The sequence below is a fragment of the Sciurus carolinensis genome, chromosome 6, assembly GCF_902686445.1.
Source record: "Sciurus carolinensis chromosome 6, mSciCar1.2, whole genome shotgun sequence".
Classification (NCBI taxonomy): domain Eukaryota; kingdom Metazoa; phylum Chordata; class Mammalia; order Rodentia; family Sciuridae; genus Sciurus; species Sciurus carolinensis.
In genome coordinates, this window is record NC_062218.1 from 24,454,133 (window position 1) to 24,481,200 (window position 27,068).

The window sequence follows — 27,068 nt, forward strand, 5'->3', positions numbered from 1 at the left end:
GGAGAGCCGGCTTATAACCCCTCCAGGAGGTGAAGGGTAGGGCTGACGCCAATTATGCAAAGATTAGGTGAGGAGCTAGCTGCCCAATCATGGTAAAGGTCAAAAGGAGCAGGCACGATCAGGAGCACTGGGGAACACCTGTGCACGCCTTGTGTGCGTGGACTTAATTGGATACAGCCAATGACAAATGACCTGGGTGTGCTTATGATAATCAACCTCCTCACCGCCAAAGTGATCAAAGCAACCTCTGGCTGGCTGCCAGGCGCCATCCCAGCGCAGTCCACAGGGCATAGCCCCCAACAATACCCAATGTCGTTGTTGTGCCCGAAGGCTCGAGACCCCGCAAAGACCACCAGAGACCACGATCAATGCAAGCAGCAAAGAGTCATTTATTAGCAAGCTCGAGCTTGGTCCTCTGCGTCCTTAACCAGTGACGCTAAGAGAGGCCCCGCAGCCTTCGTTAGCAGGGTTTATATAATAAAAGGCAAGCAGTTATACAGTGTTCTTCCTAAATAGCTAACATATACAATTGTAAAGCAAGTTATCTTAAGTTCTGAGTTGCTCTGACCTCCGGGAGGAGGGTTATCGTTAGCAAAGTTTGTTCTCAGGTCAGCTCCCCTGGCCTTCACAGATAAGACGAGAGAGGTCTGTGTTTATACATTCTTTACCATTTTTACAACCGGGGCTGTGGGCAGTTTGGGAAAGCTTGTGTTTAAACAGGTGCGGAAGAGCAGGGCTGTGGGCAATTTGGGGAAGCCGGTGTCTCTATCTTTCAGTCGTTACCATCAGTTCTCTGGCATTGTTACCTTCCTCAGTTATCCCAGCCATCCTAGAACCCAACTGTCACAGTCCTTGTACTCCTAAATTTTCTTTTCTTTTCTTTTGTTTTTTTTAATTCCAAGTTACTACCACTTCTAAGTTTTCCACTGCATGAAAGAGAAAAATATCCCTTGGATGGAAATCAGTGTAATCTTTATTATTCTAATTCAGTCTGTTTGTAGTTTTATTAAAAAATAAGATAAAATAAACTAAAAATCCTTTTTTATTTCTAAGATTAATTCTACAAGTTGCCTGAAAGTCAGAACTATTTTAATATAAAATTGCTTATTTTATCAAATAAATTTAAGCATTATTTGCATAATTCTATCTTTATCATGTATAGAATGTTGTAAATACAAAATTTGTGTGTTCATTTACTGTATTTGTAATAATTGCCTTTCTTCAGATAAACCCAATTCAAGATAAGCATCTGAAGTCTCCTTATAACTGATAAACTCCATGTTAAAACACTCAATATCCACTAAGCCCTTGTAGCAAAACTGAAGTTTTTTTCCCTTCTAAGAACGATTATTATTATCCATAGAAACTATCATAACTTTACTCCAAAATTCCAAAGTTCATTACTTGAATCATATTTACCAATGCTTTGTACACATTCCTGTGTCTGATACAGACACAGCATAATGGAATCTGATGGGTCACATGGTCCAACTACCAGAGCAGATTTTATGGCAGATGGACTTTTTTCAGAGACTGTTTCTTGGTCCCACTTAAAACTGTCAGCTTTTTTGGAACACTCAGTAATGGGCAAGAATCATACAGTCCAAAGAGATGTACGCAGCATCCAAAATTTAAAGACTCACAGTGTATTGCAACATTTTTAAGAGAAAGAAGGACAAACTGAAGCACCTTACCCTTCAACCTGTAAGGGATATTTCAACATGCTTCATGAGGTAGAATCATTGTGACTTCACAAAGGTAAAAGGTCAGTAAATTTTATGAAATGCATTTTCCAAGCATTTCTAAAATACCTATTTTTTTTCCAGAGACTCTAGTATAGCTGGTACTTCTTGTTCACCAGATTCAAAATCATAACATTATCAGTGTAATGAATAAACATGACATGTTTGAAATGAGAAGGATTTCAGGTCATTACAGATTAGACCATAACAAAAAGCAAGATTGATGCAACCATGGGTGAGAACCATGTAGATGAATTTGTGGCCCTGTGTGCTGTAAGGAAACTAATTCTTATTTTCCTTATGAATAGAGACAAAAAGAGTAGTTTCTAGAATATATTGATGCCTGTCAGTTGATAATAGATGTAATGGTTTGCTCTAGCCATGAAACTACATCTGAATCAGCAATTGCAGCTGGAGTCACTGCAAGATTGCATTTTCAAGTCTGGCACAGCGGCACATGCCTGTAATCCCAGAGGCTCAGAGGCTGAGGCAGGAGGATTGTGAGTTCAAAACCAGCCTCAGCCAAAGTGAGACCCTGTCTCTAAATAAAATACAAAATAGGGCTGGGGACATGGATCAGTGGTTGAATACCCCTGAGTTCAATCCCCTGCCAAAAACAAAACAAAACAAAACAAAACAAAAAATACAAGTAATGGGGTTGGGGCTATGGCTCAGTGGTAGAGCACTTGCCTAGAATGTGTGAGGCACTGAGTTCTATGCTCAGCACCACGTAAATAAAAATAAATAATTCTGTCTTCTAATTTTCTTAATAATATTTGATTTGAACTATTCTTCTTTACAACTATAGAGAACATGGGATTCTGAGAAAGCCATTTAAAATGAGTAAGTGATAGGGAGTAGAATATCACTATCTGGGGGTCCATCTAGGAATAATATCTTCCTGGTGGAAAGATATTTTGAAGGAGAGTAGTGGTTTCAGAGCTACTGAATTGGTTACTACTATGAGTAACAGTTATTTTAGTTTCTTTTTGTTCATTTCCATAGTTTATATATTTCCAGAAATATTTCTCTTCATTTTACCTACTTTTTATTTATTGACTTAAAGTCATAGTCCTTAATGGGAGCTATTTTGCTCCCAAGAAAACATCTGGCAATGTTTTTGTTTGTCATAACAGGGATTTGCTACTGGAATTTCATGAATAGAAACGAGGGACTCTGATCACATTCTGTGATGTGCAGGGCTCCCGGAAACTTACCTGATCCAACATGTTGATAATGATGAGGCTGAGAAACCATATTCTAAAGTGTTCTCTAACACCTTTTAATAAGATTTTTAAAAATCTACTGTCTTTTTCATATTACCTTTTTGTATATTACACTGGTGACTTTTTCCCCTTAAAATTTTATGTGACAGGTATTTACTGTTTTGACAACTTTTCAAATATATATGATATAATTTTTTTATTGTTGGAAGAAAAGCCCATCCTGAGGAATTTCTAAATATATTACTGGAAATGTTACTCATAATTTTGTTTAAGCTTAGATATAGCATCTCCACACTGAGTCCTATGTGAATAGTAGAGGAGATGAAGGAAGAATTAATTGGAATCTGAAGGAGAACATAACAAAAGAGGGAATAATTTTTATCAAAATATGAAACTCAGAGGTAGCATCTTGATATTACACAATTAGCAGTGACATTCTAATTGCAAAAAATGACACAAACATCTGAAAACAGAAAGAACTACCAGTTTTTCCCTGTAAAATGCAATCTTCCCTACACATTTCTTAGGAAAGAATCATGATTAGAAAATCTTCTTTTTTTCCAAAATGAGAAGAGAGTTCTTTGTGTTGAACACTCTGTAAAACAGTTATTAACAAATAACAAGAAAGGGAATGACTTTAAGTAAAAGAATGAGGAGTGAAACAGAAAATTCTGAATACCAGTTCTGAATAATTCAAGAAAAAAGTATATTAATCTGCAGAATACTGGAATTTGTTTATAAATTCTTGAAATTTATATTTAAATTTTTTATTAATTTTAAAAAAGTCTTCACAAGTTTGTATAAACATTTGACCTACATTTATATAAATACGTAAATATTGATAAAATATATAAAATGATATGTAACTTAAAGCAAATTAAAAGATATATACCTGTTACATATAAATTTAAAATCTCTTATACAAAGGAACTTTAAATATAATTAACTGAAATAATATGATAGAATTTATCTTTATTTTAAGGAATTATAAAAAATCAGATATCTCTACATAAAACAATGATTCTATTATTTTCATATGCATTATGCTACCTGAGTAAGATTGATCAAATGCAAATTTATGTCCATTTATTTAGGGATTTTATTAGACTTTCAAAATGTTCTTTTTCTCTTTCTCTGTTTAAGTATGTAAATATATAGACACACACTCCTTAACAATTTAAGAGATCTTAAAATATATGAAGAAATATTTTAACCTAAATACCAAAAAAGAGAAAAGTAACACAATATATTTAAATATTCTATTGTAGGTTTGTACTTAATGCATGATAACATAATTCAGTCTTGAAAATAGACATATATTAAGCATTGAAATTTGAAAAGTTCAATGTTCTTTTCTTGAAGCACTACAAATGCTAAAGCAAAACCCATGTTCCCACTTATATCAATCAGATTTGGCAAAATTATGCTGAGATAACAGACAAGAAATTTTTAATGGCACAGAAATACAAAAAGGTCTATTTCTTAATATGGACACATGTCTATGGTGATTTGGTTGTGAATTTCTTTCTCATTTTCATGAAAAGACCCAAGCTAAAAAAATGTACCCACAGACGTTTCTGTTGTCATGGAAGAGGGAAAAGAAAATGTGGTAGAACCATCAAAGTCCCTCAAAGGTTTTCCTTGGAAGTGACCATCCCACTTCTGTTTATGATTGATCGGTAAAACTAAATATAAGTCCCATGGCAAAGCCTGGGGTTCATGGAATATGAATATATTTCCCTGATAGAAGAAGCAACAATTTTTTGAACATTAGTACAATCATACATGTATAACACATAGAAAAATTTTAACGTATTGATGTTAATACTGAGGAATCATAATAAACTTCATTTCCAAATATTTAAGTAGAGACAAAATTAAATTTACAAATTGGTGTGTTATTTTAAATAATTCTAAAATGTTATTAATTTTAAGTGTCTTATTCAAATATTAACTTCATAGAATTGTGGACAAGGAAGAAGACAGGGACAGTTTGTATTTTAAAATCTCTAAATGTTGACTTTCTACTCTAGAACTTCTAGGTTTCCTGGGTCAACATTGGAGTTTTATAGATAAAGATAAATTAAAAAAAAATAAATTTTCTTTGTTTTGCTAAATGATCAAACGTACTGACTTGTTAGGGATGATACATAGCATTTTTGTCTTTTTATTTATTCATTTATTTATTTATTTTTTGTGGTGCAGGGGATTGAACCCAGGGCCTTGTGTTTGCAAGGCAAACACTCCATCAACTGAGCTATATCCCCAACTCCATTTTTGCCTTTTAATACACAGAATAATCCACTACAGCATTGATTCTAAATGACAATAGTTCCCTAAACTTTAAGATTCAAAAGTTTTGCCACCTGAAACTTAACTGAATTTGGCCCTAAAATAGCATTGTTTCTGTAAGAAATAAAGTCCTTCACAACTGTTTGAAAGTAGTTAGTGATAGAAATGTAGAAGACTTTTTCTCACATGACCTGTTTTAATTTTGACATTTGCTCATTAATGAGTTTAGGAAGGAGGATCCTTATAATTTTCATCCAATTCCATCAGAGGTAATGTAATTTACCCCACAGTACCTCATTATTTAATTTAATCCTGTTCAGTGTATAGTAGAAAGGGAGGTGAGACCTGTCAAAGTTATGCTAAAAATGTGTATGACATATAGTAAAATAGTATAAATATATTTTAGGAAAAATATGCTAATTTAGATTTATCAGCTATGAAATCTATGTAAATAAATGATTAAAATAGACTGTGAAATTGTGAAATAATTGACAGAGAGATGACTTTTAAAGTGGGCCTTGAAAATGGTTTCATGGTTGAAGACAGGCAGGGAAATCAGAGAAGTGTCAAGGAGGAGACAGTGAAGAGTAACATAAACATCAAAGTATTCTCTGTCTGGATGATTTCACAAAGTCAGTCTTTCCTTTTTTTTTTTCTTTTTCTTTTTTTGGTGGTGCTGGGGATTGAACCCAGGGGGGCACTTTACCAACTGAGCTATATCCCCAGCTTTTAATTACTTTTTAATAAAGACTTCAAGTCACTTTTAAACACACATGCAAAACCAAAATTATTCAGGTAATAATAACATATATAGATATTTACATTTCATTTATAAATTTTCATCATAATTTAAAGTAAAATAATGTTATGATGAAACCTACTCACATATATTTGTGTTAGTCAGCTTCTCATTATGACCAAAATACTTGACAAGAAAATTTAGTAGAAGATAAGTTTGTTTTGGCTCATGGCTTAAGAGCTTCAGTCCATTGCTCTGAGGTGAAGCACAACATCATGGTTGAAAGATGTGGCAGAGGGAAGCTACTCAGCTCACAGCATCTGAATAACAAAGAGAGCCAACAACAAAATTGAATTCCCAATGGTATGCCCCCAGTGACCTATTTCCACCAGGCATGCCCCACATGCTTAAAGTTATGACCCAGTGATCCATTTAAATAATCCACTAATGAGGTTACAGCTCTCACAATCTAATCGTTTCACCTCTGAACTTTGCCATATTTCCTGACATGAGCTTTTATGGTTTTCAAGTCCAAACCACAACTGTATTTTATTAACTCTTTTGCTTTTAAATAGGCATAAATTAGTAAGTCACCAGTGTACAATTATAACTCAGGTAAAAATTTTCCCAAAACTTATGAAAAAGTAAAAATTTCAAATTCCCAAACTTTGTATGTTCAAAAAACTGCTCCTGTCTTTAGACATGTATCATAAATGACTATAGGCTTAAACCTTTGCTTTATTCAGGAAAGACTACTGAGGAAAATCTTTTTCCCCTTTTGCACTTCCTTTTTTTCCCCTATTCCTCTTGCTCCTCCTATTCCTCTTCCTCCATCAGCTATTCACAGGAAACAAACCATGACAGAAGGTAGCTTCTTACTTGGTAACTGTTTTGAATCTCTAAGTTAGGTGTCAAGGTCTCTTTCCATCACTGTTCTGAATCAAGGATACTTTCCAAAGTGTAGTTCTCCTGTTTTCCCTTCAACTCTCATCTAAAGTGGTTTCTCAAATTATTTCTTCAAGTTTCCAGGTTAGGTTTATGACATTTGGAACAAGTTAGTAAACTTCATCCCTCTCCCAGGGGGTTACAGAAAGAAAATACATGATGTTTGATGATGATGTTCAATCATCTAAACAAAAATTCCACACTTAGACTTTTAAAAAAATCTATATTTGTTATTGGAGAGTGGGTGGGGCTAGATGTAGCATTATTTATTATGACTAAAAAAAGAAAGGCCCCTACTAAATTAATGAGAGATTTTATGTAGCAATTCAATGAGACCATTCAAAAATAGATTGATTATCCAAGAACACAATCCAAAATAGAAAAAAAAAAAAAAAACTAATTAGAGATTCTTTCATTTCTATAATTTAAAAACTATACTTTCAAAGGTTTTCACACTAGTATCATCTTAATAACCCATGAAGTAATCAATCACATGTCCACATGTGACTTCCACCTTTCTAGAATGATTTGCTTTTAAATTTTTATTGAGAATAATATTTTTCTATTTCAAATATATGCATTAAGGTATATAATCCTGCTTAGATAATGCAATGAATTTCATTAACCTCAGAATTCTCTTAGAATTTCCACACAGGATAGATTTTAATATGGCTGATAAGACTTGACCCACTCTGGTTTCCTTCTGTGTCCATTCATTTCATATTTCCCATGATAACGAGCTTATTATTCTACTTCAGACCTTTAAGTTTTCCTCTCATCAGGTGAAGCATTCTGTCAACTAACTTTATCAAAGCTGGTGCTTTTATTTACTTGTCTGTTCATTTTCACTCTTTTGAAGATTCTTTCTCAACCATTAAACTATTTAGAATGTTCTATTTTCCTCCTTAGCATTTATGCCTATGTAATTTAATTATGTTCATACCAATTCTATACATGTTTTTTATAACATTTTTTATTAGTCATATTCTTTATTCCAGATATTTTAGAATTTGGTGTCTTTTATAATTTGTGTTCGAAACTGTACATGCAATAATTTAAATCATAGCAGAAATCAATTTGCAATGAAAGCAACCATCCTCTACTTCACTAGTATTTAAAAGTAACACAAATTCCTAGCAGGAAATGCATTTACTATTTCTATTTTTAGTTCTTCTTATAGTTATATCAATACTGGTTCTGTTGATTGGAAAATAAAATCTGAATAGAAGAACTAAAATGTTTGATGCATTCGAAAACTTAATAAAGTAATATTTTAAAATGTGAAAGAAAATAAAAATATTATATTAAGACTTTGCTATGAATTTTTCCTTGTAAAATTAAAATATCATTGTAATGATTTTTCCCAAAGTAATAAAAGAAAAGCTAATATCATGTAGCAAATATTTAACCAGGAAATGAAACATTATCATGCTGTATGTGCAATATTCAGCTAAATCATGTTATATGTTGAGAAAAATTGCTCTTAGAGATAAATTGAATTTAAAGAGATAAAACCAATTAATAAAGGATTCTTTGTAACAGATTGAATTGTCAAAACCTAGATGATGGATTAAAAAGGCTAGTTTTGCAACTCTAACAAAATTATCTCCTTTCAAAATGTTAGGCTCTGTTTGAAGTTTTACTCTGGCAGCCAACTTAATAACTTATTGATATTTAAGATGAAAGAAATGAAAAAATGACACCACATATTTAAGAATATTGTAAAACAAATAATAACTTACTATAAATATAGCATATTGATGTCAACTGGTTTACACTATAATATTGGTGAATTAAGTATATTTTAGGAATATTTATATTCATAATGACAATTATGTGTTTCTGTTTCCTTTATTTGTGAAGAAAGTTTTTGTTCACTTTCATAAAACTTGGTGAAGAAACTCCGGGAAGTTATGGTTAAAGTTAATGTATCCCAATCAGTATTACATACAATCCAATGACTTCAATTAACAATATAAGGTGCACAAAGAATTTCAAGTGCAAAAATAAAATTTTCATTGAACTCAGTGAATTTTAAATCTACATACTTTTCACTTTAAGCTACATAGATGAAACTAAAGGCAGAATTAAATGACTTTATTAACAACTATGCTGTTATTTATAACTGTTACCAGAGTCGATATAGAGACAATTTACTAAAGTTGTTTCAAAGATTATTGATCCTTTGCAAAACAATCATCCTTTAAATTAGAACAAACATACTGAACTCATTAAAAAATTTTACCAACTTTAAGAATATGTAGACGACACCCATTCAATTTCACAACATCTGAATTCAGACTTGTAATAGCAGAGCATAAAAAAGAGTCTCTTCAGTTGCAAAGTTGTACATATTAGTCATAACAATATTCAGAAGAATATTGATGCAATATTCAAGTGCATCAAACATAGTAGTTCTTCTGTTCAGATTTTATTTTCCAATCAACAGAACCAATATTGATATAACCACAAGAAGAACTAAAAATAGAAAGAGTAAAAGCATTTCCTGCTCGGAATCTGTGTTACTTTTAACACAAATTTGTAAATTCCTTAATTTATAAATGTGACATTTTATTGAGTTTCAGTTTTAATTTTTGTATTTTTATTTTCTCATTCCTAGACTTAGCAAATAATTATTAACTATGTCCACTTATCTAGTCAATGACTAGATACTGAGTATCTAATATTTATCAGGCTCTGCTCTGGATAATGGTGTTATAGTAGTTAAAAAGTCAGAAAGCATTCCTGCTCTTATTAAGCTTAAAAATCTAGGGGTAGAAAAATAGGAAATACAATATTAAAAGTAAGTGATTTCATATCATGATGAGAGGAAGATTAAACAGTTAGTAGATATAGAGTCAGCAGGTCCCTTTGGAGAAAAATCCTATAGTTTTTCTCAATTTTGGGTCCTCCTTATTCTTTTCATGATATTAAGTTTGATTTATTAAAGTAAAAACTAAATAGAATCATAAAGGTGTAATGACATGTAGTAAAATATTCATATTAAGATATTTTTAATGTAAAAAATTATAATAAATCATGGTAGTCAAAGTTTTGTTTATGTATGTTTTGGAAAGGAAAGGCAGACATTTATATGATGTATGTGTGGAAAGAGTCAGAGTGAGAGAGAGCATGAAAATGGCTTGTGTATAAACCAGCCATCAGTGGGTTAGGTTTGCCTAGCACCCGAGCTAGCTGATGCCTGTTTGTACCTTGCCCTTGTCACTTCAATAGACTTGATCATATGGACTTCATGAATAATGCATAAGGTAAATGTAAATGCGTAATAAAAGTAAAATATTTTCAGATTTGACTTATGGTTTTTAGTATTCTTCAGAATAGAGCGATGTAAAACAATTTGAGGAAAATTTCAAACACTGTGAAAAATAAGATTTTAAGGAAATAAATCCCCTTAAGAAAATAATTCTAGTGAATCCATGAAGTGATTTTTGTAAATGCTTATTCAAACAGATGGTGAGAATACATAATTAATTGATTAATTGTATTGCTGACTTGCAATACAAGTAATGATTCATTATATTTATACCTTTATGTTTATGATCATCCAACACTTTCCAGTGGGGACATATTTTAAGAAATGCATTGGTAGGTGATTTTGTCCTTGTGTGAATTACAGAGAGTGTACTTATACAAACCTAAATGATATAGCCTTCTGCACACTTAGGCTATATATATATATATAGTGTGTGTGTGTGTGTGTGTGTGTGAGAGAGAGAGAAAGAGAGAGAGAGAGAGAGACAAAGAGAGAGAGAGATATCCTATTGCTCCTATGCAAATGATGAGCAAAAAAAAAAACGAGATTAAATTAAAAAAATAAAGAAGCAGGAGCAGCTCCTGATATAACATGGCATGATTGCATAGAAGGAGCATACTCTAAAATATTGATTAAAAAGTATAATGTAGTTAGAGCATAAACTGGTAACAGCCATTTGTAGTGATTATCAAATATTATGTACTTTGCATAGTTGTATGTAATATGCTTTTATATGATTGACATTGCAGTGGGTTTCTTCTCCGCAGGCATCACCACAACATGTTAGTACTATTGTGCTATGGTTTTAAGATGGCTACAATGTCAGTCACTATGTGTTAGGAATATTTTAGTTCCCTTATAATATAATGGGACTAATGTCTTACATGGGATCCATTACTGATTGAAATATTGTTATGTGGTTATGACAGTGTGAAAAAGTTTGTTTATTTTTTTATATTTAATGTTTATGAATAAATTCTATTTTAAAGAAAATATTTAATGATTTGACCTTTTGGAAAAAAATCATATAGAATCAAACCAATCTTCATATTATTACTGAGATCTCACAGTTTACTTTGGCTTAAATTTCCATCTGTCTTATTTTTCTTAATTCCTCCAAATAAATTTTATTTGGCATTCATTATTAAATGACTATTTCATGCTCAGACAATAAAACATAAAAATGTGGAAAATAGGACAAATATTAAGGTATAATCATAATTTTAATGAATGCTATTATGTATAGTTGATATGACTTGTGAAATATTATAACTATATTTTTTGTTTGGAAATTAGTACTTTATTAAATTTCCCTGTGGTTCATTCATATGCTAGTATCATAATGATGTGATTGCATCAGTTTTTCCAAAAAAAAAAATGTGCTATACCAAATTACAAAAATATTGAATTTTTCAGTGAATACCCACATATCTGGATTCCACAATGAACATTTCAGTATTTCACTTTATCACATATTATCCATCCATCATTCTTCTCTTCATCCATCAACATATTTTTTTTTCATGCATTTCAGAAGAAGTCTCAGACATTGCTACACTGCCTTCAATACTTCAATGTGCACAGCAGTTTTAATTATAGATTGCTTTATATGTCTGACGGTCTGATAAAAACTAGTCGTCCTCACTCACAGCTCTTCTTTTCTGGGTTTTCATAGCTATTATAGGGTTCTTTTACCATATTAAATGTTAATAATAATTTATCTAATTACATTGTTCTAAAAATTTGTTGATGGTTTTTCTTTATTGGTTCTTTCCTTTTTCAATTTTTTAAAATATTTACAGACTGCATTTTGATTCATTTACACAAATGGGGTATATCATTTCGTCTGTGGTTGTACACGATGTAGATTCATACCATTCATGTCATCATACATGTGCATAGGGTCATTTATCCATAGTTATTTTTAAAAATAATTTCTTATGGATTTACACTATGATGAGATTCACTGTAGTATATTTACACACACACACACACACACACACACACACACACTAACACAGAGGAAAGTTATGTCAGATTTGTACTCCCTCCCTTCCCTTGATTTCCCTTTGTCTAATCTACTGAACTTCTAATCTCCCCACACCACTGCTTTTTGTGGGTTAGCTTCCACATATCAGAGAAAACATTCAACCTTTGTTGATGTCATTTTCTCATCCATGTCTTTGTTAATGAAGACTAGTTAAAGTTGCATTTAGAATAATATCTTTGTCACGAATAGTAAAAATCTATTACTCTTTCCATTTGCTTTTTTTTCTTTCACAGTTATCACCATACTCAAAATGACATTGTGATTCTCCTTTTCACATTTAATATGAAATTGTCATCATTATATTATGCTATTTACCTAATGGATATAGTAGATATTAAGTTCTCTGAATCCCAGAATTACTTTTAGGGTAGTTAAGTCAAGTGATCCAAAAAAAAAAATATATATATAGATTGGTAAGTTTCATTAGCTTACTTTTATATGATTTACAGTCTTGTCTTGTGAATAGTGAGACTTGGGACAATATGTAGGATCTTTCACAGTGAAGGTGCCTTTCTTTTCTTGCTGCACATAAAGTATCACGTATTCCTTCTATGAATATTAAAACTGTGGCTCGAATTATTACAGAATCTTTCAGGGGTTATTGTTAGAATCAAGAACAAATTTGATATCTTTCATGGTAGATGATCACAATAAATGAGACGATAACTAAAGAACTCAAATAAAAAATTCAGGTCTCACTAGTTTGTGATTTTTGACCCTAAGTCAATTTTTTGTTCAGCCATTCACATATTCATGTTGAAACTGATACACTAGACCATCATTTTAAATTCCATAATGATTGTTGGGAAAAATTAACAATAATGTTTTAATTTTAAAAATGTAATTTCTGGATTTGTGATCTAGACTTCTCAAAGTTTTGCCTCTACTTACAAGCAATTATATAATCTTGAACATAATTTTGACCTCTACAGTCTTAGGCTTCCTTATTTTAAAAATAGTGCAATAATGTTTTTGGTTTCTTTGAGATTGTATGAGAAAATAAGTTAAATTTAGAGAACAATCTATATGTTAATAATGTGTTTCTAAAACCATAGCTTATCATTAGGAGGAAGAGTTTCCTTGATGAAGCCTGTGAATTTATAAAATGCAGATTCTTCAATGAGGAAATATTAAAGAAATATTTTGGAACTATGTCCATAAAGTCTATTTTTTTCTGTTTTGTTCTTGGGAATAAACCCAGATCCTTGTGCACACTGGGCAAGTGTAGTCTACCACTGAGTTAAATACCTATCCTTTTTTATTTTATTTTTGATACAGAAACTTGCAAAGTAGCCCAAGCTGGCTTTGATGTTGAGATTCTCCTGCCTTGGCCTCTCCAATAGCTGGGATTACAGGAATGCCCTAATGCACCCAACCACAATGTGCTAGTTTAATTTCCATATCATATTGTTCCTTGATTTAGTTTTAAATTACAATTTCTTATAAAGAAGACGAGTACCAAAATCGACAAAACCTCTCTGAGAAAAACCTATTAATGATTGATGGTCTCAAATAGTGAAAAAGAAAAGCATGAAACTTCACCCCATCTTAACTAACAGGTAATTTTCTGATTATGCAATTATCTTTGCATTTTCCTTTCAGCATAATTTTGAAATCCCATGACCACTTCACATTCTACATCATTTGTCTACTTGTTAGTGTTTAATATTTTCTTGGAAATACTCTTTTCATTTTTAATTGGTTGTTATTGTTGACATATTTAAAATTGCCTTTGAACCAGTATTTATATAACAATATTCTCTATGAGACACAAATGATAGTTCATTCTTTTCTCCTCCTCCTCCTCCTCCTCCTCCTCCTCCTCCTCCTCTTCTTCTTCTTCATTTAATAGTGAAGGTAAAATATTTCCTCTTTGGGGATATAACATTTCTTAGAGGGATAAATGAGTTTGCCATTTAAAAGCATTAACCTATGATATATTTCCTAAATATGTGTGCATTTATATATATTTTTAGTGTCAAGGGGAAAGATGCATATACTAATAAATAAACTGAACTAAACAGTCACAGTGGAGTCAACATGCAACTGTAGCATGTGAATGGCCTCAGGAAACACCAATGGAAAAGCTACCTGATCTGCCTAAGAACTTTGAGAAATAATATGTCTGTTTTAAAACACTTTGGTTTGGGGAGATTTGTAATGTTACAAGAGATAAACTAAATAATTTCTATTCTATATATTCTATATGACTACCTTTGAAAATAAGGTCTTAAAAATGGTAATAAAGTTAAATAAAGTGAAAGTATAGAGCCTTAATAAAATATGACTATTTTCCTTATAAGAGAGACAACTGTATCATGTGGTAGTTTTATTTTTAGACTTCTGAGAATCCTGCATACTCTTTTCCATAGTGGCTGCACAAATTAATATTTCAACCAAAGTGTATTGGGTGAACTATAAAACCAACCTAGGTGCCCATCAATAAACAAATGGATACAGAAATGTGATATGTATACAATGGAGTTTTGCTCAGCCATGAGAAAGAAGGAAATTATGTCATCTGTAGGTAAAAGGATGGAGGAACTGGAGAACATCATGCTAAATGAAATAAGCCAACCCAGAAAGTCAGAGGTTGAATTTTTTTTCTATTTGCAGAAACTAAACCACCATAAAGGGGAAAAATGCAAACATAGTACTGTGTGAGTGGATTAGGCAGAATCCTGTGAAAATAGAGGAGAGAGCACGGGATTAGAAGAAGCAGATTGAAGAGGAGGGAAAAAAAAGGGAAGAATGGTGGAATCTGATTAAACATTCCTATGTACGTATATGAATATACCACAGTGAATCATACCTTTTTGTTTATCCATAATGCACTAATTAAAAAAAATCTGTCTATAAATAGAAGAAAGAGCAATTGAGTAGAGGGAAGGGAACAGGGGGTGGGAGAAGGAAGGGCAAAGGAAAACACTAGGTTCTAAATTGGAGAGAATTATATTTCATGCTTATATAATTATGTGAAAATGAACCCCAATATTATATTTATTTATAATAAATTAATGAAAATAAAAAGAACAACTAAAAAAGAAGCAAAATAAAACTTAAAAATGCATTGAATGAACATGATTAAAAATGATCAATGAACACTGCATGCATTCATGGAAACATCACAGTAAATTCCATTAGTTTATGTAACTAATACGTGTTAACAAAAAGCAAATTTAAAAAAGAAAAGAGAGAGACAAGAGATGGTCATGCACAGACAGAAGACCATGTGAGGACACAAGAAGACTGTCATCTGCAAGCCAAGGAGAGAAGCCTCAGAGGGAAACCCTATATATCAACTCCTTCAATCTAGACTTCCAGTCTCTTCAACCTTGAGATCAATTTCTGTTCTATAAGGCATAGAATGTGTCATAGTTTTTTATAGCACTCAAGAATACTAATACATGTTATTTTCTGACTTGAATGACTCTTTTTCTGTCAGTTATTTCTAAATTTTTTTCGAATATTATATACCACATTTCTCAGAATTCCCTGAACTCAGTTTCTTCTATTAGCATAAACCTTGTCTTTGTTTTTTATATATAATACTTTATTATTTTTAAATGACAGGATTTATTTGATACAATTACTATTGGTTACAAACATATCTATGTCCTAGCTCTCCTGCTTGCAAACACTGACTGACGTCTCAATTATCAACTTCTGACAGCCAGGAGTGACAGCAGAGAGGCAAGATGGTGGCAACCAAGAGGCAAGAACTGGGGAATTAGCAGTCCAGTCCAAGAAGCCAAAAAATAAATGAAAAAGATTACAAGCCTCTCATCTAATTCCCCCTGTCAAGGCAGAAGAGGTGGAGGAAGAAGAGAAAGAGACCATATCCAAGGTCCCTTTTGCAAGGTTAAGTGGAATAAAAAGGAACAATTCTCATATTTTCTCCTAGAGGAATAAATTTCAGAAGAAGACATTGAATGCAGGACTTAGAATGTTGAAGCCTCATTTTAAAGCAGATACTAAAATGAATCATAAAGATAAATTATTTGTAATGAGGTATGTGAAATGAAAAACTGCAATAAATGCATCTATTTTGAAGCTAAGGAAAAACAGGATCTCTATATGTGGCTTTCAATTCACCCCATTGGCCATCTGCCAAATTTCTCATTCAAAACGTTCATACTCTAGTTGAACTAAAGCTGATAGGAAATTGAAAGGTTCTTGACCCCTTTTGTGTTTTGACACTGCATTTGATGAATTGCCACACTATGCATTGTTAAAAGAACTCTTTGATTCAGATTTTGAGTAAACAGAGATATCCTAAAAGTCAATCATTTGTGGACCATGCATTGACTTTCACCATTTTGGATAATAGGATGTGGATTCAGAACTCTCAGATCATAGAAGATGCTGCTCTTGTAGAAATACAAACTCATTTTTTCTTAAATCTTATAAAGATTTTTCAAGGAAGTTTTGGAGAACAAACTTCACGTGAAAATCCTCACTACCAGTCACCAAACATGCATTAGTGTATCATAAGATCTATCACAGCTGCACAACACAAAGAGAAACAGCAAGTGAAAGATGTGCAGAAACTCAAAAGAAAGAGCTGAAGACTATTCTTCCACATGATCCCACTGAAGATGTTTTTGTTACACCAGCTGAGAAAAAACCACTAGAAATACAGTGCATAAAACCAGAGCCAAGAGTTGATTTGAAAGTAAGAAAAATAAGGATTTACGAAAAGCAAAGAATAATAAAACAGAAGATAAACAGTGGGAATGCAGAATGAGCCAATAGATAACAATTTGTTTTTCAGGTATTGTGTTTTTATTTTATACTCAGTGTGTAAATACTTTTATTTAGGACTACCTTTTGTCTAATTAGTGTGCCATTTAAAAGAAAAATTAAAATCTTAAAGTCAGTGGTGATGTTTATCTATTTCTAAATAAAATATCACCAGAACTCAAAAAAAAAAAAATTATCAACTGCTTGAAGGGAAGAAGATGCTTCTTACCACATTTATATTATGCCAAACATGTATAATAATGTAGCTCATATCAAATTCTTATAATTAAATCAGTCACATATGTTGTTCTGAAGGTAAGACTGCATGCATATTAAAATTCACCATTTTAATGAGTACTCTGTGCTTTGTTTAGTACCATGTTTGAAATAAATTAATAATCCTTTATATTTTATAAATTCAACACTCAAAATATCACCCATTTAATACAACCATTGTACAACTATGACATAAGAACCATAGGTATGCTTTGTTTCTTTTGAGATAACTTTTTAAATATATACCTCCAACAGCTCATAGTTAACAGGCATGTCCCAGTATCATACCTAACATGTTAATATTATTTTTTAAGACTCAATCAGTATAATAATGTGTTTTAATTCATTTTCCACTTTAGTATTATGATAAAATCATGAAGAATTATTAGTGATTAAGAGCAGTATTAATTCAACAAAAATTTGATGTTTCACTTCAGAAAAATGGCTTGGCAAATCTGAAAGATTTGTCAAAGTTTGCCTGACATTCTGCTTCAAAGTGACAAAATCATCTGGGTTTTGTTGTATATTTTGCTAAAACTTTATAAAATTGTGTAAAAATGTATAAACTTGTTCAATATTGCCCTTGATGATAAGTCTGCTCATTTCTTACATAATCTAAATGTGAACCAAAAGAGCAAAATGTTACTATGACTTCATAAAATATCACAGGGTAAGTGTCATCTACCATCATTACTTTCTACATTTTAAAATATATACAATGCCTTATCCTTGAAAAGGTTGAAAAATTATGAGAGAACTAAAAGAGCATGAAGCTCCCATCTTTCAAAATAAGTGGATACTGTTCTAAAAAAAGCAACCCATTGAGCGAAATGTATTGTAAATTCGCATTTGTATATGGACCTGTTAATGTATAATGGCCGAACGTGGTAAAGATACAGATTAATATGCCTGTGTTAAGTTAGTTATTGTCAGAAACTAGACTGGCAGAAGCAATTTTTTGACATGACTAAAGTAAATGACCCTTGAGATAGAAGTTGTTAGTTCATAGCAAATAAAGTTCCATAAAGTATGATATATGAGAACAAGGAAAGATAAGGAAGGTTAGATGCTCATGACAACCAGATCTAACCAGATCTTTCTCTTCTCTCTCTCTCTCTCTCTCTCTCTCTCTCTCTCTCTCTCTCTCTCTCTCACACACACACACACACACACAGACACACACACACACACACACACCCCTATCTATAGATAGGTAGATAGTTAGATCTTAAAACCTATAAAAGATGATGATGGACAAAGTTCTGGGAGACTTGTTTTCTTTAGTAAAGTTATCATATGATTTAAGGATTTGAATGCAGTAGGCAACTACATAGAACTAAACCACATAGCCATTTGAAACATTTTCCCTTAAGCTTATTAACAGAAGGAGCTAATTAAAGTGTGGGTTCCTATGTCATCAACACATATAAACACAAACATAACAAAAGTGATCTGGAAAGTTGTGCAATAATTAGGGAGACCAGTTGAAAAGAGTTTTATTATGCTAATTAAATGATCAGTCTCCAAAATATCAGGGGTTTACAAGAAAATTGGTCACTGCTCTTTTATGTCCATTTTGCAAAAGCAAATAGTGTCACGTCAAAGCACACCCATCCAAAATTTCAAAAATGAGGAAAAATTTAACATGGCAAACCACTCAGTATTTCTTAAATTCTCCATCTGGAAATGACTTATACACTATCAACTCTCATTCTGTTTGATAAAACCTATCACATGGAAAGTCAAGGTTCAACAGGAGAACACTATAATACTTTTACCTAGACTGGTATCACAGAGAAAATAATGAAGATGGAAAGACAATAATGTATTCTACCATGTTAAAATTACAGAAAAATTATTAGTCATTGTGTTTACAGATAGAGGAATCAAAATAAGTTTTTAAAATAGTAATAATATTCCTGGGCATTCTGGAAAATATCTGCAATCCCAGCTACTTTGGAGGTTGAGGCATGAGGATCAAAAGTTCACAACCAGAAGAGAATATTTTCTAACTGTTTGTGGGAATGAGAGTTAGTACGACCATTATGGAAAATGGCATGGAAGTTTTCCAAAAGCTAAACATAGAATTACAATATGATTCAACAATTCAACTACATGTTCAAAGGAAATTAAATCAAAATGTAGAGCTCTCTTCCCTTCCATGTCCACTGCTGTTTATTCATAATAGCCAAGATGTGGAATTAACCTAAGTGTCCTTCAACAGATAAACAGATAAAGACAATATAGTCCATAGAGATACTGAAATAATTTAAATCCTGCCCTTTGTGACAATATGGATGAACTTGGAAAACATTACACTAAGTGACGTAAGCCAGGCACAGAGATCAAAATACCACATATTATCATTTGCATGTGTAATATAAAACAATAGAATCGATAGAAGCACAGAGTAGAATAGTGATTACTAGTCCCTGGGGGTGGGAGAGAATCAGAAGATGTTTAAAGTATACAAGGTTTCTTTTAGGAAGAATAAATGATAAATATTTGAGGTGGTGAATTGAGGTGTGGATTAACTCTATTTTACCATTCCATATTATATATATATAAAAACATAATGTTCACTTCATAAATACACACATTCACAATTTGACAATATATGACAAAAACAAACACAAAAATATAAGTAAGTCCCTGTACATGAGAACCTTCACTTTACTTCACCTTATAACTACCAGAAAAAATATTCTGAGTTAATTTTCCTTCTCTGCCTGGTTAATTCATTGTGGGTTTTACTTGGGAGCTACCTTCATGACCAAGAAAGACTCCTATGTCAACAGTAGCATTTTCAAGCCCCTTTATGCATGTGTAAAATCGTGAGTCTCAATGTGTGAACTAAATTTGGGATGGATCCAATCCTTTCCTGCAGATGGTACCAGCATGACTTTTTGATATTTTATTCTTTTTGGCATGAATCTATTAATGTGGAAAATAATATCTTGTTTTAATTATTTACAGATAGCAGATGTTTTGAGAAAAGGTAGCCCAGTAGCACAATTAAAATTTATAATATAAATAGATTTTGCTTAAATTAATAAAAATTATGTATTAGTCATCATCAGGAACATTAATCCACAGAACTCCCAAATGAAATGCTTTCCATTGCTTGGTAACTCTTCAGACTTGTTCAGGACCCATTGTTATTCTAAGTCCCATTTACAAAATGAGAGATCTGGCTAAATAACCTAACCTCCTTACCACAGTAACTTTCTATGATTCTACTAAATTTATGTTTAAAATTGTCAATGTGGATGAATCTGAGGGACATTATGCTAGATGAAATGTCAGGCATACAAAGACAAATAGCACACAATCACCTCATGTAGAATTTTAAAATTCTGCCTGGATTTTTTTTTTTTTTTCAATGCTGGGGTTGGAACCCGGGCCTTGTGCTTGTGAGGCAAGTACTCTACCAACTGAGCTATATGTCCAGCCCAGAATTTTGAAATTCTGAACTCATGGAAGTAGAGGTGGAAGGGTGGGTACCAGGGAATGGCATGATCAGGGTGAGGAGATGTTGGCCAAATGATGTAAGGTTTAAATTAAATACTAGACATAAGTTTAGAAATGTTGATCTTGAAAAGAAATGGTATTAAATTAGTCATTCCATAGTGTAGACATACTTCATAACACGTTATATACAATAAATGCACAAAATTTCTTCTGTTATTTAAAAATTAAAAATCATACTGCATATTTTATTAAAGAGATATTTGATTAATTTTAGTGATAAAGTCAAGATGCACTTCATAATTTCATGTATACATTGCTATGTAGCAGTATCCTTCAAATGTGATCTAAAGACTTAATGAAGAATTAAGAACTACTCATGGACTTGGGTTCATTTGCATAATTGTCCTATGTGAATATACAATACAGCTTCTGGTCAGGTGCTTGGAGAGATCACGTGTAGGTTTGTTGGCATAGAGCCTGGAGTAGCTGAGCTCCCAGCTGGTAGTCAGCCTCGAACGTCAGGCACACCAGCGTGTGAGACTTCATCTGAATCTCATATCCAGCTGGCCATTTGGTTCCCCCACAGCCGATGCTGCCTGGGGCAGAGGAAAGGTATCATCTCAGTATCTGCCCAGTTACACCTGAGTAAAACAAAATTATTACTTTTTTGAGAACAAATTGACAACCATTCTTATGTATATGGTGACTTTTAACTGTACCCATAAATGTGTGTTTATAAATGTCAATATATGTGTATTTAAATATTTTGGGACAAGGCTCTGAAGACAAACTGGTGAATTAGTTGGTATGGATATGTTTGTCATTATACAAATTCCAGGAGAACCTCTTATAAACACACATATTAGGCATATGTACAGCCTTAATATGTGTGGAGCAAAACAGGCAAGCAAACAGATGACAATTGACTGAGAAACTCTGGTTAAGATTTTTGTTTAAGCATATGATTCAGGTTGCCATGCAGTATCTTCTGGGTTTCAGTTCCAATCATCTGTTAGAGTGTTTTCATTTTCTTGCCATCATTCCTTTCCTTTTTTCTAATCTTTTAAAGTTACAGCAACCAATTTCCTAATCCCAGGTTAGTTTTCATTTAACTTTTGCATTTCTTTTGTTTGACTGTTATTTCTTTTCCTATTTGCTGATCTTGTCTTGGTAGGATGTTCTATTTTGAAACATATTATTCCTAGTTTTGATTACCAAGATAAACTTAAAAATTCAGCTATGTAGCTGACATGGGTACTATATCAATTTTACCTTCTATATAAATGCAAACAAAAGTTTTGTGTAAACTTTATACTTGTAATGACAAAATATAATATTTATTTGCAAGAATCAGGTACACATTTATCAATAATGCATAGACTTGTGTAATTGATTATAATTGAAAACCCAAAGAGCTTTTTAGTTATTAATTTTCTACCCAATTGCTGATATCACATAAATTCCTTCATCTGTTGTGTAAACTCTATCAATGATAAAATACTAGGAAGAAAACTTAACCGCTCAGTGATCAGTTAAACTGATGTAACAAAGTTGAATAGGGAATTAATACATTGAAAGGCAAAAGTGAAGAAATTCAAAATTTTGTTTGGAATGCTAAAGAATTGAGAATTAAAGAAGTAGTCAAAAATTAATAAAGTACTCAGAACATAAGAAGAGGCTTAATATTGTGACTGACATACCAGAAAAATAGAGCATAGATGTAATGACATAGATTGTTCCATAGTTAAGGAAAGATACTTATTTCATGCCAAAAAACCACATATCACTAGCAGGGTAGATTTTTGAAAAATTAGCTACTAGATTGTTTTTCACATTGACTTCCTGCCACCCGCTACTTCTTGCAAGTTTTACTTAGTTTCATATTGAATAGCCAGAGTAGAAAATTACTCAAAAAATAATTCCTTTATATTTGCCATGGTGTACTTATTCTATGTTCATCATATTGACAGTCCATTTGGGCACGGCATTCTCTAGGACTTGAAATACATCTTTCTCTTGTACTTTGCTTTCCGTTATTGTGTGGGAAAAGCTGCTGCCAGCATGACTGCCACACGGGAGCACAGACTTTGTCTATTCAGTGCTTTCCAAGAATATTTCCATTTAATTATCTAACTTAATGGTATAATTCAATACAAAGAAAAGTAATGCCAGAAAGTAGAAGTGGGATGCAAGAAATAACGAAGAAAAACACATTCACAAAATGTTCATGGGCCTCATAATTTTCAATAGAAAATAGCTATCAATTTCTACAATAAGTATAGATCTAAGATGAAAGGCAGAGACCCTAGAGGAAGTTATAACATTGTAAAACTGCAGCTCTTGCTGCAAAGAAAGAGCTATAAGTTAACATTAAACATAAAAGGACCTAAATTAATGCAAGTTTTTAACATGTGAGTGGTTAAAATTTTCAAAATCATAAAGTTATTTGACAAATTTGATTAATGTAATTGATGTAACAGAAATGTCACAATAAGATTTTATCCATAAAATGTATTGGATTCTAGGCACACATATAATCATGTATGTATATATATATATATATATATATATATATATATATATAAAATGTATATATATATGATGTATGCATTATGAGATGCCATTTTGCACTTAAAAATATGTTGAAAATATAAGTTAAATGTGTTCAAAGGTTTACATCCTTAACAAGAACATCTTGAGTTGAACTTTTCTTAGTTGTGGGAACTTGTTCTGTGCATGGCAGAATATTCAGCATCATCCCAAAATCTAGATGCCAGTAGCACCTTTCACCTTATTACAATAAAATCCCCAGACAAGGATGCAATTATGAAACAAGAAAGAAAAAAAAAACAAAAAAAAAAACTCAAGTACTACCATCTGAGGAAGTGGGATCACTTGTTCATTGCTGGCTAGATGAAAAACGGGATAGACACTATAGGAAACAGTAGTGTGTTTTGCAAAATGTTAGACATGGAAGTAAAATACAGCCCAGAAATTCCACATCTGAATATTTGCTGGGTTATAATTAGAGACAGAAAATAGAATGGTGGCTTCTGAGTTCTAAGGTAAGGAAGCATGAATAGTGTTGAATGGACTGAGTTTCAGTTTTGGAATATGAACACACTCTGGAGATGGAAAGTGATGCTAATTGCACAGCAGGGTAAATGCTCTTAATACCACCTGTTGCATGCTTAAAGTCTTAAAATGATAGATTTTTCTTTTCACATTTGTATAATAAAGATAAAGATGCTTTTAGGAAAATTTTATGGAGAAACAAAAAAAAAAAAGAACACCCAAGAAATTTTCAAATACCCTTAAAGCAAGATCACCCTGGATTGAAGACGACTGAAATATGACAATATCAAGTAGGAAAAGAGAAACGCTTTATATTTCAATTTCTGGAGACATATTTGTTAAACTTTTGTATAGTTAAAAATATACTTATCCATCAAAATAGCATCGGAAAGACTCTTGCAAAGGCAGTGCCCAAGAAGAGAATTGTAAAAATGTTCTCATCAGTGTTTCTATCAGAAGAACAATGGTAACAACATAAATGTCCATCAACAAAACATTTCAAAATATAATTTATTATCATTATGACACAGGACTAACCTGTGCCCCCAGATAGAAACAGAATGCTGGTGACATTAGACAAAATACATAACATTTAAAACATGAAAGCAATACTATTCTACATTTGTAAACATAAATACTTAAGAAGTAAAGATTTGTAGAAATTATCTCAATGACAAGTTGCCCATTCCATTGGGTAATTATTTACCTAGGGTGGGTGGAGACCAGGGAGAGAAATTAAGGGAAAGTTCAGGAGTACCCCATGAGATTTATCAAATTCATTTTATTTATCGTAACTTAAATACTGTGGTAAACATAAAGATGATTGTTACGGGCTGGGGATATAACTCAGTTGGTAGAGTGCTTGCCTTGCAGGCACAAGGCCCTGGGTTCAAACCCCAGCACCACAAGAAAAAAAAAATGATTGTTATATCATATTTCAAGTATGTTTGTAAAAGTTGTATATCTGTGAGAATGAAATATAATAAGAAATTTATAAATAAATTATATCAAAATCTATAAATTTAATGGAATTTCATATGCTTTTTACTTCAATATTCACTAACCTCATGATAAATTATGTAGAGCATTGTTTCTGTGTAGCAAATATCATTTTATAATTCTCTCATGCGTTTTTGAAATAAAAGAAAGACAAAAGCTCTCATTATGAAGTTCTCAATAAACAGAAGTTCTATGACCTTTAAGATCTATCTCAAGCTGCATTGCCAGTGTAAATAGCAGTGTATTCTTATGCAGTATACTTGTCTCACAAATAATATTCTTTTGCATGCATAAGAAATTTAAAGCAAGTTATATAAATGTTCAGTAATTTGAGAGGTGGGGTTTGCTGACCTCAGTGTAAATAGTAGTGTCGGGGTACCGCGGACCCCACCCTAGCCTGGCACTGAGCCGGGGCGGCCTGGTTTGCAACATTTCAGGGACTTCAATATGGCGCCTGGCACTGAGCCGGGGCAGCCTGGTTTGCAACATTTCAGGGACTTCAATATGGCGCCTGGCACTGAGCCGGGGCAGCCTGGTTTGCAACAAACAGCTGACACTGCTTAAGGAAGTTGACCTGATTGGACGAGGTGACTTGTGCTCGCTGCGAGCTCTCTTCATGCCCCTAGTGTATTCTATATAGTAATCATGCTCTCCCCACATGCTCTGTAACCTGATTGGCTCTCCCCACATGCTCTGTAACCTGATTGGCTCATGATTCATATATAAGGACCGTGACTTCCTTGTTAGGGAGAACGGAGAATGAAGAAGGAGAACAAAGAAGAAGAACAAGGAGAAGAATAAAGAGCTCTGATGAACAACCAGTTTGTCGTGTCTCTCTCTGCGGGCAGAGGGGATGCGATACTCAGTGCGATACTCAGTGTAAATAGTAGTATGTACTTTATCTAAACAAAGAGCAATTACACCATGTGCATTATCAAAATACAAAATAACATTGAAATAGTAATGGGAGCAGTATATTTGACTTATAAATCATAAAGATATTCTGAATATGTATTTTTCTATGAACTATGTGCTATTAAAACTTGTAACCTCTAAACTATTCTTCATGATGTGTGAGAATAGAATGCAAAATGGTAAAAAGGACCTTTCTCCAAGTTCAAAGCCAATAGAAATTCAGACAGAGAATGCCTTTGACATGCATGGCAGCTCATTATATTATAGGTTCATAGAATAAAGTGATTTTAAACTTTGCTATACTGCCATGTTTCTCTCATATTGATAAATATCAATTTTAAATTTGTGAGATGAGATGCCCCATATACTTGGTAGGAAAAGTTACCATTTATTTTTAAATGTGCCTGTGCTCTAATATTAGATCATAAATTACTTCACAGTAGAAGATAGCATTGCATTTTGGTAATAAAATTCCTTGATGGATGAAAAAAAAATACTTTATGGAGTTTTGCAATTCCAAATGCTGAAAAAGAGGTCAAAGGGGCTTAGATTCTGAAAAAATGCCATTATCAAAGTAAGTGAAAAGTCTATCATTGCCTTTGTATTTTCTCCCAAGAATATTTAGCTTTTACTCAAATGTCATTGTTTTAAATGTTTTGGGACAGTTAGTAGCCTAATAAATATCAACCAGCACTACTAACTAGGTAGTGAGCCACTCCATACATTTAAACCAGCACTAACTTAATGAAGAGATAAAACAACATCTGTGTGAATACATAAAAATGTGCTCTTAAAATAGTACAATATCCTTTTGTTCATTTTGTTTTTCATGGACTGTATAGAAAAATATAAAATTATTAATTTTTCTCATCATTACCATAAAATATCTGATCTTATCCACAAATTCTAGAATGATAATCAGATAGAACAAAAAGATTTTAAAATTTAAAACATAAAATTTGTTACGTATCAATCTGAACATTCTCAAATGTATACTGTGCATTGAAGTGATTTTGTCTTCTGTAACAATGATGAAATCTACAAGTTGGATATTTCCCCATTCTAACTCAATTTCAAATTTTCTAACCTAAGCTTTTACATTAGTTCTTCACTGCAACCCATAGAATACTTTTTTAAAATCAGTTAATTTGTTCATGATTTTTTAGAAAAATAGAAGCAAAAAGTTTCCCCATTACATATTTTAACCTTGCAGGGACTTACATAAATAACAACTTGTATGCTATTATTAGGAAGATTATATTTAATGAAAACAAAATAACATAGGCACCATTTATTTACATACTTACCATAGGAAGAAAAA

At 32.3% G+C, this 27,068-nt stretch overlaps 1 pseudogene; it reads left to right on the forward strand.

Annotated features, from left to right (window-relative positions):
• The first annotated feature begins 1,973 nt into the window (after positions 1-1,973).
• LOC124987001 (ribosome biogenesis protein BRX1 homolog) lies at positions 1,974-17,015 on the forward strand (annotated as a pseudogene).
• Positions 17,016-27,068: the final 10,053 nt, after the last annotated feature.